Genomic DNA, 11,221 nt, shown 5'->3' on the forward strand with positions numbered 1-11,221 from the left:
GGGTAGCAAACCAGCTTCCACCTGGTTAACGTCCCTGACTTTCCTTATTTCCTTTTTGTCGTTTTCTCTCAAGCCACAGAAAGCTGTAACTGGCGTTCATGTGCATTTGTCTATCGTCTAACAAAATCATGTCTGTGCGTCAGCATCTGTCTGGGGAAAGGACGCACTGCACGCTCAAAACCAAGGAAACTGAATACGCCAGGAACTTGCGCGGCCGCGCACATCCTGTTGCCACAAAGGTACCGTCCTCATCCGCTATATATACGCATCATTCACTGAATTACCAGGGTGCCATAAAGTGCTTACGACTTGCCTTCCAAGTCAAAGCGACAAAAAAGAACGAAAAGAAAAAGCTTTTTTTTGACACTAAGCGCCTCGTTTAAGCTTCATAGAGAACTACAAACACAAATAGCATAACAAATGCACTAGCACATTAAATGTGCTAGTGCATTAAAGCTAGTGCAAAGATCACTTCGCGCAAAAATAAATACCAGCATGGTGCACATGATGCATTCGAGGCACGTCGCGAAAATTGAATGAAGTGTTACGACAGTCGGAATAACTTTTAACTTTGTCGAAAGTAGTACATAGTATGCGGCACTGCAATATTTATTGACAGTCCATACGAATTTATAATTTAACACGCTTATTGGTCGACGCTTGTTTCTGCAGACTTCGTAAACAACATGACTTCAAGTCTATAGGCGAAGCAAACAAGCAGGAGAAAATAGAAACGTTGCCGGCTTTTCTCCGACCACAGTCTATAAGTTTTGTACAGAGAAACAGCAGGTTTACAGAACAACAGAGAGAGAGAGAGAGAGAGAGAGAAAGAAAGAGATTTCGAAGGGGAAGAGGGCAAAGAAGTTCAAGAGGGATGTCTCGAGAGAGCGAGTGCGAAAGAAAGGAAAGGAAGGAAGGTGAACAAGGCGCACGTCCGGTTGTCTACCATGTACTAATGAATTAATGAAAGCAAGCAAGCAAGAAAGAAAGACAGAAAGGAATAAAGAAAGGAGAGAAACCATTTGAGGTATGTCGGGAAGTACACATGAAATTTACGCAGTCGCTCACCAACGTCTGTCGACTTAAGGTACTGTAGTAGTCCACATATCGTTCCGTGGATTTGCGAAGCACGTGACCATAGTTAAAGCGATGGTGTTAAGGAGAATAACGTCGAATGCAAGTAATCTACCGCGGTGCGTAACAGAAGGCGCTGGGGGTCGCGGCGGGGCCATGTGCAGTGGAGATGCTAAATAGACTCCTGTCGCACGAATGAGTGTGTCGCCAAACGCAATGACGAACGAATAGTCTTCGCGAATACCATACCCGGTCACAAACGACACATTAACGTAGCAAACTATAATGTACGCTTAGCTGGGACTACTGCTATATCACGAACTTCTATCGAGCGCCTGAACGACAACTGCGTTTTTATAATTTTGTTTCCGCGAATGGCTCGCGATAGAGCGTTACTGATAGCGCTAAGGACGTCTGGGTCACGAAATCTGATCATGCAGAAACAGAGAGCGCAGAGGTTTTCTTTTTCCAACATCTGGGGAAAAGAAAAACGCCCTTCGCCATTCCTGCAATTTCAGGTAGATGGCGCTGACACAGCTTGCACGCGTATATCTTTACGAGCCGTCGAGTATTGTGCCTACGAGTAAAAGGCGCGGGGTTTTCACGCGGTGGCAAGAGAAGACATAACGTGCCGTACGGCGTCACACGTTACGGCTACGGAGGAATGCGTGTGGAGTCGGTCACCCCTCGCGCGTGGCCCCCGAAGGAGAGCGGGCATAAAGCAACGAAACGCAGCGTTAGCGTACGCTTTTGTTCCCTCTGTAGAGAGACGTGGGGGGGGGGGGGGGGAAGCTACGCGGGGAAGTAGATAACACATACACACGGCAAAGGCGGGAAGCGAGCTTTGACCAAGGTAATAAACAAACCCATCTGGGCCACGAGGCCCTCCAGTCGTCAAGTTAATCTCGCTGCGTACGTACTGGCGGTAAGTGAGAATAATACGATCCCGTTGGGGGAGACCACAATAGTTCAAAATTCAAAAGGGAAAGCAGTTATATTGGCGTGCTAAGTAACTGTCACCACAGGTACTTAACTGGGAACATTGAGCCAGTTTGAGTCCAGCCAACAGTCTGGCAGATATATTTCCAGTTGTCACCATTGGCTTGTCGCGGTGCCTCGGCGAGTGAAATGTTACACTGCATAACAATAGTTCGCTGGAGCGGTAGCAGAGCGCGTTTCATTTCGATATGACCTGGATGCAAAAACCTACTTGGAGTGAGTGAGTGAAACAACTTTATTCGGTCCACAATAGACTCGAGTAAACTCAACGTCACCTGGCTAAGCCCACTCGGGCACCATCAACCTACTTCGAAAAAAAAAAAAAAATTCGCGGGGCCGCAACATTCATACTGGGACGGATTACCAGCGAAGCTGTTTAGGCGACATACGTGGGCTGCATACATTATGAAATCGTACATTTTTTTTTCACACGGCACCACACTACGCCGACACGAGCGCCACCACGCTCACCGCACCTCCCATGCATATGCAGCAACCGCTTGCTGCAGCTGCACCGGCACCTCTGAAGCGCCTGACGTCAACCACAGAAGCGCAGGCCACGTGCGCCACACTCTTTCCCCTCTCATTATCCGTCAAACAGGATTTAAAACAAAGTGAATGAAGGCCGACTTGCTACACTAAGTGCACTTTCTCATTATATATATATATATATATATATATATATATATATATATATATATATATATATATATATGAACGAGAACAAAGGGATTTAACCGAGGAGCCGGGTTTTAATCATATCATGAGAAGCCAACAAACAAGGACACCAAGGACAACATTGCGGAAATTACTCGTACTTAATGGCTCAATTAAAGAAATGATAAATTAATGGCAATGAAAGTGGACGAAAAAGCTTTACAAGGTAGGGACAACCCGACGCCTTCGCATTGAGACACGCGTAACTACGTACGCCATCAATTCACCTTGCGCCGCCGTCCGCAGCAGTTCGCGTCGCCGCAGCGCTGTCGGTAATACTGGTCGGATCAAGCTTCATGACATTGATAAGGACACCTTGGCTGCGTGGACATGAGCAAGTGGCGCAATGCTTACGCATATATACGCAACTCCCAGAGGAGGTCCCGCGTGAATTTTCTTTACGTTTTGGCGAGCGTGTTTTATTTCGCAGGTGTTTCTCCCTCGCCAAACTGGTTTCCGTCGAACTCTTCCATATTAAGTATCGTTTCCTGGAAATTTCAAGTACAATTTCCAGCCTCGCGACTTAGACTGGCCCCTTCTAGAGTGCATATAAACGATAAGGCCACACAAAACTAAAGAATGACCTTTTCAAGCCAAAAACTTTTTTTTCACCAAACCGAGTGAAAAAATACATCGGATTAGCGGGTGTGCCGGCTTATTAAATAAACGGTAAGCTGAACACCTAGCAAAAGTAAGCAAAATGTCAATACACTGAACAATTTGCTTTCGCTGCCTGTGTTATGCGAATCATTCAATGTTATTGTTATATTATGTTGAAGTTGTCGCAATGAGCCCGGCAGTTAGAACGGCTGCCGGAGATTGAAAACGGGAAAGGAAATGAAAAAAATACATAGAGTGATTCACGGCGCTCCATAAAGTAAGAAGCAGGATGTGACCAGAACAGGAACCGACCTCTGCTTCACTGACTCGTTTGACAGGTTTCTTCTGTACGTATAGCACTCGTTACAATGACACTGCAGCCTCTGCAGCGCGACATGGCACGGGGAGGCCGTCGCGGGGCTGTGACATTGGGAGTCCCGCTGGTGCCGCTGTCACTCCGACTATTTGGAGGCGTTTGCTAGAGGGTCGCCTCGACTGTGAAACATGTTAGCAGTGACGTTAAAATGAATTGACGGCAGATCACACCGTCACCGCTCTGAATAACGACGAACAGAAAAAAAAACAAGCAGGAAAAAAGTGATAAGCCGGCAAGCAGGAAGCGGACCCTTTGCATGCGCCGAGATACATCTAATATGACGCTTTTTACACACACACACACGCACGCGCGCACACACACGATACTTACAACAAGGATATTGGAACAAATTGCAAGGTTTGTGCTCTATAATAAGTTTCAGCGAGGCACACAGCGTGCGCCTGCTCTTTGGAACCTCGGTGCGAGCTGCAGCAGCTGCGGCATGCGCACTTTGTAATCGACGGACAAGCTAGCGCACGCACTTAAACCAACGCCTGGGAAACTGAGTTTGTGTTCCACGGGACTTCCGCGAAATCGCGTGAAACGCAGTTTCAGCGTTTCCTATGGCGTACCGGCGCTAACATAGCCCGAGCCGAATGCGACGCGCCAGCCGGAATCTGTAACCTTGTAAAACTTGCAAAAATGCACTCGAGACGAGGCTACCCAATCCTTGTCTCGAGGCGTCGAATGCTAGCGACCTTCTTGTGTTGTTTTTTTATGCCACCGCGGAACTGCTGACCGGCTCGCAGGAACAGGTGAGATCGTTTTATCGTTGCGATAACTGATTTAATTATCGTGTTTTACGTGCCAAAACCACTTTCTGATTATGAGGCACGCCGTAGTGGAGGACTCCGGAAATTTCGACCACCTGGGGTTCTTTAACGTGCACCTAAATCTAAGTACACGGGTGTTTTCGCATTTCACCCCTATCGAAATGCGGCCGCCGTGGCCGGGATTCGATCCCGCGACCTCGTGCTCAGCAGCCTAACACCATAGCCACTGAGCAACCACGGCGGGTACGATAACTGATCGAGACCGTGGCAGGTGCACCTGCGAGTGAACTTTCACCAACGATATACCAGTAGTGCTTGTAAGCAACTCCAAAATATGTGTAGAATTATTTTTTTTTACAGCGAAGCTACATATTCTTGTTCTCCGTGAACAAAAACTACCACCATCAATGGGTCATACCCCTCGTAAACATTCGTACTCTCGTAAGCATGCAAAAAATGTAATTGCTCGTAGCCACGTAAGGCAGAGGCTACAAGCACTCAGCTAAGTGAAGCGAACAATTCCAACTTTTTTTTCTATTCACGCATACAACATACACAACAACAGGTCAAAAACTCATTATCAATGGCTCATACCCCCGTGAGCAACAAGGAATGAGGGAGCGGTTTATGCAATGACTCATAGTCCCGTAAGGTTCATGGCTACTCACTTTGCGTGAATTAGCTGCGATGACACTGCCACTGTTGTTGTCTGCGACCTCAATGTGGATGTGTCGGTACCGAAAAGAGCGCTTTACGCATTTCGTGTTGCAGATGCCACAGCGATCCGGCCCAACCGGCCACATGCACAGCGGCGTACGTGCATCGATTTGACATTATCAAAGAATGCGATTGCAGTAGCGAGTGAAATAATCACCACCTATCAAGACAAATGAGCGTGCGTATCTTTCGTCAAGATGACCACCCATCAAGACAAGAAATGAGTTCGTACCTTTGCTCAAAATTGCGTGTCACCTCCGTGTCGTGCGCTAAACAGCTTTGCTGGACAACCACCTTCGCAGAGTGGAATGGCTCACGATTTTAAAGCATTCAGCTTCCGTCGTAATGCGATTGGGAAACGAATGAGCGACCTCCTCGAACTACTGCATCCTAACAGGGCAAGAGAGCAACTGACGTCGGCACCAATGGCTTTACATCGCTGGCCTTCTAGTTTGAAGACGGTTATTGTAACCATGCAACACTCGCCAGGCAGCAGCTCACACGAATTAATTGGTGATACTATAAAAGCATGGATGTATGAAGCGCATACACAATGATTTCGTCCATTCCTGTATTTTTTTGTTTGCACCGTTTCTTCGTCTGCTATCTTGCAGTGTTCCACATTGCGCCAGTCTTTTCTGTTAGCATTGTTGGCGTGAACGTTATAGCATGGAATGAGCTGCCTTGAATTGCGTTGTAGCGCCACCACGCGTGGGCGCGCTGCACTAGTTTTTCATACACAAACTATGTGTGCATATATACGTGTCTCGGTGCATATGCGTATGAGTGTATAACAATATGCCCGCTTTACCTTTACCCCTTACAGGGTAGTCCGTCGTGCTCGGCCTGGTTAATCTTCCTTGCCTTTCTGTTATAATTTATCTTTAATTATTTCGATGAAATAATTAAATTTTGGTTTTAGCGACCCGAAACTGCACAATGGGTTATGAGAGATATGCCATAGTTAGTACCCAAAGCACGGTACACGAGCCGTTTTTTTTATGCCGCCGCGGCCGGGGTCGAGCCCACGACCTCGCGCTCAGCAGCGCAGTGCCATAGCCAATGAGCTACCGCGGTGGACTATACTTTTTCTATCTCTCTCTCTTGTTCATGAGAGAGCATATATCCCAGTACAAATATGTTTACGCCAAGGGGGTCCGCGAACTTGAGCAGCTAGGTTGGGTGCCAAAGCTTTGCGATAGCCTATAGCGCCGTTGTCACGCGCGCGCTTGTCAATGAAAGCCGTCGCCTTCAAGCTCAGCGAGTTCGCACGGGCAGGTTGAAATGCGCCACAGAGCGGAACGGCGCCGAGAGAGACTGTCACAGCCATTTAGCATCTGAATGGGGCTTCCGCCATATGACACCGCACGTGCTTCCACAACAAGCCAGCGTATGGGCTTCCTTTGTATCAATTGCTACGAACGGGTAAACGTGTGATTTTCATTTTATTAATTACTTATTGCCAAGATTTCCAATATTCAATCAATCAATCAATCATTCAATAGCAGCTCTAATTGGCTATTCAGACTGGGCGTGTGAGGCTTGGTAGAGTGTCTACATCTGAGGGACTTCGCACGGCCCCCTAGAAGATTTTTTTGTTTATGATCGGGAAACAGAGAAGGGGAAAAGTAGGGAAGTTAAGGGGACTGGAAGATCCAGTTTGCTAGCTTACGCTGCGCAGAGAAAGGGAGGTAAAGCTATAGGAAAGTAGACAGAGAAAGAAAGCATCACGGATAAACAATCACAGTCTGTCACTATCACCGCACAGCACAGTAGATGTGCACTATAAACATCAGTTCAGGCTACAGCCGCTTCTGCAAGTCTGTTCTTAAAAACTGCAACAATGCCTTCGTCGCCCTCCGCTGCGATGGCTTGCGATGTCGGCATTCGAAAATGATTTCCTCTGTTAAAGGTATTTGATCAATGCGCTCTATCACGACTGCGAGCGATCGTCTCTTTAAATTGTCGCGAGGACAGTCGCGAAGAACGCGATGAAGTTTCTCCTCGCTACCACAGCCATCACACGAGGCGTTGTCGGAACACCCGAATCGGAAAGCAAAAGACTTGGTAAAGGTCACTCCTAGCCATATTCGACAAAGCGGGGTAACCTCGCGTAGGCACAGTCCATCGGGGATGCGTAGGCGGAGGGAAGAATCTATGTATAGTGCAGCCGGTTGCCTTGGAAACTTCGTGTGTTCCACATGGACAACGTAATATGCCGTGTGATCATCGGGCAGCTGAGTTTGCGATTGTGCCCCGAGCGTGCTTCTTGAGGATATTGGGCACGTATTACATCCCTGCAGGTGCCACACCACCGTGCGACATGCGACAGCGTCATTACTTGACACACGCGGACATTTCCAAGGACCTTGGAACAGAATTGGGGACGCAATCCGAGCGATAAAGACCCTTGCTGCTATGTTTACGTCTGTTAGGACTGATCTGACACAATTTCACCTTTAACTATTCCTGCTTGGTTTCTTTATATTTGCTCTACATTCATTATTTTATTTTTGTTAGCCTTCCGTTGAAGCATCCTTTTCATGTAACCTCAATCGTCTGAAGTAGCCAGTCCTGCATTAATAGCAGGTCTAACCTCTTAGAAGAGTGGATAACCAGGCCAGTTGGTATAGATGCACGGCTGGTTGGAAGCGCAAACACACACAAAACGAAGAATGAACGAGACACAACAAGCCCAGTTGTAAACCTTCAGTTGCAAACGAAATATTTTTCCTCGCGTCAGAAAAAGAAAAAAAGAAATCGCCTAGCTGCGCTCATCTCAGGTGGAGCAAAATGTCTGGCCCACTATACGTATGGCGGAAGGGCTGACTGAAGCGAGCTTGCAGCATTTCGCCGCGAGCCATAAATGTTGTGGGTTCAAACACCCGATAGCGAGCGCTGCGCTGAAGTTTTAACTGCACCGAGGTTACAGCACTCGTATGGCGGGTCGCGACTTCGGTGGGCCGGCGGGTGCACAAGCGCGAGCTTATCGGACTGTCATCATGCCGAATGATTTTATAGCGTCATCAACCGGTTTCTTTTCCTTCCAGTGTTTCTCCTTCGCAGGATTACTATTTTATCGCTCACATTTTCTTTTGCACAAGAAAAAACACACAAGCAAGGCATAGCCAAAAATTTTCCGCCGAGATATTGGGGAAGAAACGAAACGGTGCGACAACGACGCAAGGCGTAGGGCAACGACTCGTACACAAAGTCCCTCTGCTCGAATGTCTGCTTTTCATTGTTCGTGCGTCGTCATGTCAACTAACCCGACTTTAGCGTAATGCCACGGAAGCATTCTCATTTAGCAAATGATCGAACGACAATTTGCCCTCCGTTTTCTTCTGCACACGTTTGGATGGTAGACCAAAGCGAGACCCTGCAAAAGCCAGAGCAAGGAAAACTTTGCACTAAAAAAAAAAAAAATATTGCAGAGCTTAACTATACAGTGGGTTATAAGGGACACGGTATAATGGAGTCGGTACACACACGCGTCTGTACACACCAGCAATAAGCAAGCTATAGAAAAACAAGAATGAGAAAACGCCAGCCTTTTTCACTGCTGCTGCTCGCGGTCCAGAGGGCGGCTATCCGGTCATAAACAGTCAAGTCAACGAGACACGTGGTTTTGGCAAGAGGAGCGATTATTGTTGGCGTGCGCTTTCGAAGGATCAGTCACGCGCCTTGGTAGGCACTGATAAGGCAAAAGAAGACATCACACGCTGATACGAAAAGTTTGCTTAGGCAAATAGTAAATAACATAGGCGATCCGCGAAGACTTGGGGACTAAAAAAGTTTACACCTTTTGGGGCTTATCTTGTCCCCATACAATAATCCCAATCTGCCGTGCTTGCGTTTCCTGTCTTGAAAACTCGGCGCTCGCTACTTTCCTGTAGAGAATGCTCTGTCAAGCATGATAATGCACAAACCGTTCGTGACTAGGAAGTGCCGGGGTGGCAGCGTTAAAGAAAGGAAATGCGGGCAAGACGACAATTATTGTTTGGGGACAAAATACAACCAAAAGGGTGTAAACTTTTTTTTAGAGTACTGCGCAACTTGATACCAATGCTGCGGCATGTTTTACGTTATGGAAGTCGGTGAGCGCGTTCAACGCTTCCTCTCTATGGCGATGGACGGAAGATTAAGGGTTCGCAGTCGAACTTTGCTGAAACATTTGATTCACTTGCGTGCTTTTTTAAAATTTTTTAAACGCACACCCAATCACTATTGCTGCTGTCGAAAGTGCATATATTTCTTTCCCACGCTTCTGGCGGGCAAAACCACCACATTTCTCAGGCGAGTTGAATTCTGTCTACTTCTTGTTACCCGTGATAAATTTGAAGTGGTTCGCCGTTCCTGACTTAGTGTTTCGTTAATGTGAATCGTACATGTGACTTTTACAAGCAGACGCGGGAAACACTGATTCCTAGGCTTGCGGGGTATCGTGTAGAAGACTGGAGATTTTCTTGGTGTGCCTACTGGATAGAAAAATACAAGGAGGATGCAGCTCGAGAGCCTCTTGCAGGCGAAATCTAAAATAAAATAAAAAAAGAACTAGAGAAACGAGTTCCTCTGAAAGTCTAGTATTGGCGGTGGATGCGACAAAAAGGAAACGTCTACAGCTCGCCGAGTAATAGATGCTTGACCATGAGGCTAAAAGAACGTATAGCTTAAAACTAAAGTTAGTGCAGAATGTCTTCAAACGAAGACAAAATGACGAACAAAACAAATCGCGGGGTTGTTCCGAAACTGCCCAGCCGCTTATGAGGGACTCCGTAGCGGGTGTCTCGGGATTAGGAACTTTCGACCCCATGGAGCTTTAACGTGTACCTAAATCCAAGCGCGCAAGAAATGTTTCGTATTCCGCCCCCTTCGGGACGCGGCCGCTCCCACGGCTGGAAACCGAACCCGCGACCTTTCACTCGGCAGCAGCGTACCATGGCCGGCCAGCGAGTCAATGCAACGCATACGCCGATAGCTAGCATCCTCGAACGAAACCACACCAGCCTTTGCTCGGACACACACTAGCAGCGCTACTTACTAGTGAAACAGTTTTCAGTACTCACTGAACGTGCGTTGCCGAACTAGACGGAGAAGCTTTTGCTCGTGCACGACTCGCGCTGCGTCCGAGCTCGTACGCTGACTCCGGGTTGGCAGCGGGGGACGGGTGGTGGCGACCGAGAGAAGGCAGTCGGAACCTCCCGCGCTGGACGAGTCGTGCTGCGCCGCGTTCGACGCACTCGGCTCGACGCACACCGCACGCTCGGTTTTTCGCGCGCTTTCAAGGTCGGCTGCGGACTGGCGGCGGACGGACGGCTGCGGCAAGCGCTTCGTCTGCACGCTCTCTCCCGGAAGCCGCAACAGCACAGCCGGCACAGCTGAGGCAATGCCGGCGTCCACGTGATCAGCGAGGAGAGAAGCGACGTCGTTGCTGTCTGCGGAAGTGACGTCGCCGCCTGCGCATTGTATTTGGATTCGTTCGCTTGAGTTATCGCGAATGTTTCTTTTTGTTTTCATTCTTTACAACCTTTCCTTTACAGCCACGGCGGGCACGGATAGAGCGGAAGGGTCGAGAGAGCAGTTGTTAACCTCTCGCAGCTGGTGCGGTGTCAATTGTTTGTTCGCCTTTTTCGTCTTTTTCTCACAGTCTTTTTCTCTGCGTTGTTTTGTCAGGCGGAACGTTTTTGAACGTTCTGTTTCCCTTACTCGCTCCAGTGACAGACAAGACAGCTGATATCTTTTGCCCAGCAAATACTACCAGTAGGGTTCAGTGTCACTATAACGATCTGTTTGTACGAGAGAACAGCGCCCTCTGCTTTTTATGACAGAAATTGTTTAGCCTTATCAAAGACGATAGGTTCGACAAGCGTGACTGATAGACTACTTGAACTCGCAAGTGTATGAAGAAAGCTTTCTGTTCAGTTCCCGCCACGATGGCTTAGTGGCTATGACGTTGCGCTGCTAA

The 11,221-nt window shown here is 47.9% G+C and overlaps 1 protein-coding gene across 1 annotated transcript in view; it reads right to left on the reverse strand.

The window, feature by feature from the left end:
- LOC126541384 (uncharacterized) overlaps positions 1 to 10,623 on the reverse strand; it is a 54,324-nt gene extending 43,701 nt beyond the window's left edge. Inside the window, exon 1 of the mRNA XM_050188146.3 lies at positions 10,323 to 10,623. The gene's annotated coding sequence lies outside the window, so the exon portion shown is untranslated. The remainder of the gene's footprint in view (positions 1 to 10,322) is intronic.
- Positions 10,624 to 11,221: the final 598 nt, after the last annotated feature.

This window comes from Dermacentor andersoni, chromosome 2 (assembly GCF_023375885.2).
Source record: "Dermacentor andersoni chromosome 2, qqDerAnde1_hic_scaffold, whole genome shotgun sequence".
NCBI lineage: Eukaryota > Metazoa > Arthropoda > Arachnida > Ixodida > Ixodidae > Dermacentor > Dermacentor andersoni.